The sequence below is a fragment of the Nannospalax galili genome, unplaced genomic scaffold (genome assembly GCF_000622305.1).
Source record: "Nannospalax galili isolate Female #2095 unplaced genomic scaffold, S.galili_v1.0 scaffold180, whole genome shotgun sequence".
Classification (NCBI taxonomy): domain Eukaryota; kingdom Metazoa; phylum Chordata; class Mammalia; order Rodentia; family Spalacidae; genus Nannospalax; species Nannospalax galili.
The window spans coordinates 4611829-4615311 of NW_008348199.1; positions in this window are offsets into that span (position 1 = coordinate 4611829).

The following is a 3483-nucleotide window of genomic DNA, read 5'->3' on the forward strand; positions in this document are numbered from 1 at the left end:
CTTAACTGCTGAGCCATCTCTCCAGCCCCACAAATTTAGTTTCTTTTTTTTTTGGTCTTTTTGAGACAGGGTCTCCCTGTAGCCCCAGCATGGCCTGGAACTCACTATGTAACTATGTAGACCAGGCTAGCCTCAAACTCACAGAGATTGCCTGCCTCTGCCTCTCAAGTGCTGGGACTACAGGCATATGCCACCACCCCCGGCTAGGCTCACCCTGCTTTCTTATAAGAAGATTGTATATATTTATATATATTATATATATATATATATATGTTTTAAGCACCTGTATGTCTCAATCTGTTGTGCTGACTGGTAGCCACAAAGGGAAGCCTTCCTGCTCTTGCCCCTCTGCTCTGCATCTCTAGGGGTGGGAGGGAGGTGGGAGCTGGGAGTTGCACTGTAATTTGTAGCCAGGGACTGACTCAGGCTGGGCTGGTGCATTAACTGGTCCTTGGTCTAAGTACTTCTTTTTAGTGCAAAACGTCTTTTTAGTGTAAAGTCAGAGTGGACAGGTCTTCACTGAGCATGATTCAGAGGCAACAGGAAGGGCCCCACGTGTCTCTCAAACACCCACCATCACTTGCAACTTCACGGAGCTTCATTCCTGTGCCCTCTCTGCATCATCATGAAGAACATTTTGTCTCAAGTCCACGAGCCATATTGCTCACCACATGCTATGATTTCAGTGACCCCTCCCCCCATGTTCACATATTAATAGTTTTTGAGGGTGAAGCCCCCATGACCCTATCAGTGGCTTTTTAAGACACACTTGCACTAGCAAGCTGGTACTGTTTCTCCATGTGATATCCTCACCTGATGACGGGCAGATGCTGACTGGTATCACACATCTTGAACTTTCAGCCTTCAGAACTGTGGGCCAAGCAAACTTCCATTCTTTATAAATTACCTGGTCCTGGGTATTATGTTATACAATAGAAGATGGATTAATGCACGTGTATGGCAGCAGACTAGATCTTGGAAGTAGTTCAAAGCTAAATAAGATACCTGGTTAGGCCTTAACCCTAGAGAATTTTCATGTTGCTCAAAGTCCACGTTGACACCCCCACCCCAATCCTGCACTCAAGGTGATCAGCTGGCAGCATCACCAGTGGTTAGCCAGGAACCACATCAGAAAAGTGCTAGGCCAGGTGGCTGGGGAGGGCTGCAGTGGTGAGAAGGTAAGGCTGTGTAACATACCTGGAGACATTTAGAGGGATGGCTACACTTCATGGGTCTCTGCAGAGGCTTAGAGGTCCAAAACCCTCTGAAAATGATCTAGACCTGTTTTTTTCTCAATGCCTTACTACATCGTATCATTTTTTTTTTTTTTTGGATAGTATTTGCCCCCAATTCCCTAGCAACAAGACTTTTTATTTTTATTTTTTTGGTCTTCTTGAGATAGGGTGTCCCTGTAGCCCCAGCTGGCCTGGAACTCACTATATAGACCAGGCTGGCCTCAAGGTCTCAGAGATGCTTTAATCCTGAATGCTGGGATTAAAGGCATGCACCACTGCACCTGGCTATTGATGTTCTTTATGTGACAGCAGCTATGTCTGTTTGAAGAGAAGCCAGGACCTTTGCCAGGAGGTTCCATGGTTCAGCTGGGAGGCTCCTCCCAGGAAAGACTTGGTTAAGAACTTTCATGGGGGCTGGAGAGATGGCTCAGCGGTTAAGAGCACTGGCTACTCTTGCAGAGGGCCTGGGTTCAATTCCCAGCACCCAAATGGTGGCTAAGAACCATCTATAACTCCAGGTCCAGGGGATCTGATTGCCTCTTCTGACCTCCTCGGACATTGCACCACATGGGTGTACCTACATATATGCAGGCAATACACTCATACACATAAAAAGAAAAAGAACTTTCATGATGTCATCTTCCCTTCTCAGCCAACAGGATACACTTAACATCCAGGCTCAAAAACAAAGATGTCAGAAGAGGTTGATACCAACTTACTGCTCATCAATTAGATCTGGTTGCTCAGGTCACCCTTTCCTGAGGCTGAAGTGTATTTCTCAACAGTCTGCATAGGTTCCCCTGGTTGAGGATTAGTAGATATTTTTGGCAGAACCCTCAAAGTCTGGAGAGATGCAGGACTGCCTATAGGTCCTTGCCAGGCCCAGGAAGGAGCATCCATCCCCAGAGTGGAGGGGCTGGTGCCCTGTGTTAGTGCTGCCAATGCAGTGTGACTCTGTTCCATCAGTGCCATCATCCATAGCATAACTATCAGACACTGTGAATACCCAGGTTTCAATGGTACATGGAAGGTGCTACAAGGTGAAATAAAATTAAGAGGAAAAAATTCAGAACAGTAAGTGCCCACTGATTATAACAATACAAAAATCTACTTAGGTTGGACTTTCAGACAACTGAAGTTTCAAAGGGGACCATTTTTTTCAATAGCCTTGTATCCCAAAGATCTGGATGGGGTGGGTGCTCATTCAAGTCTAACTTGAGCCAAATGAAGATCAGAAAAGAGCTAAAGGAGTTTATAACAATCGGATAATTCAGTCCCTTAGATTTGCTGACTTACTTTTCAGTTCCTTAAGTCTGCTTGCTTACCCCGTAATTTCCTGGGCTTAGGAAATGTTCTGCAAGCTCATGTGCTCTCCAGCCCGAGGGCAGGCCCGTGTTTTTCTTTTGGAAACGTTCCTTGCCACGTCACTTTGGGCTTTTCAGTGTGCTGAAGGGTGCCAAGGACCCCAGAACATCAAAGCCAAAGACTTCTGCCAATACCCAGTTCCTCTTGGTTCTTGATCTCTTTCCCTGTGTCCCTTTAAGTCCTCTGGGAGCTTTGCTGGGTCTCTGTGGGCTATAAAGTGTGAACAGCAAAACTACAGGGTTGTAGAGGAGAACGAATATACTGTCTGTGCCTGGCACAAACGAGGTCTCCAAAAGAGTGGACTGCTTCCATTCTTCATCCCCATCCCAGCCTCCATCAATTCTATTTCCTGTCTTCAGACAGTTCACAGGCCCAGGACCTTTGTTCCCAGGCCACTCATCCTGTAGTTTAAAGCTAGGCAAGGTAGGCATTGTGGTATACACTTGTAATCTCAGGACTCTGGAGGCAGAGGCAGGAGGACTGATGCAAATTTGAGGCCAGCTTGGTCTACATAGAGAATTCCAGGCCAGCCTGGAACAAAACACGGTTAACTAGTGAGCAATCACTCTGGACTGAGCATACTCCAGCTTTGAAAAATTAACCCACTCCTGGGAACAGAGAGAGACTCTTGACCTCTTAAAGTAGAGGAAACTTCTGGGCATGGCGGCATAGGCCTAGGCGGAGGCAGGAAGATCGGGAGTTCAAGGCTGGTGCAAACTAGGCTACATAGTAAGACCTTGTGTCAAAAAAAAAAAAATTGTTAAGCAGGGTGTGATGGCGCCTTTAATCCCAGCACTTGGGAGGCAGAGGCAGGTGGATCTTTGTGAGTTCAAGGCCAGCCTGGTCTACATAGTGAGTTCCAGGACAGCTAGGGCTACAAGGA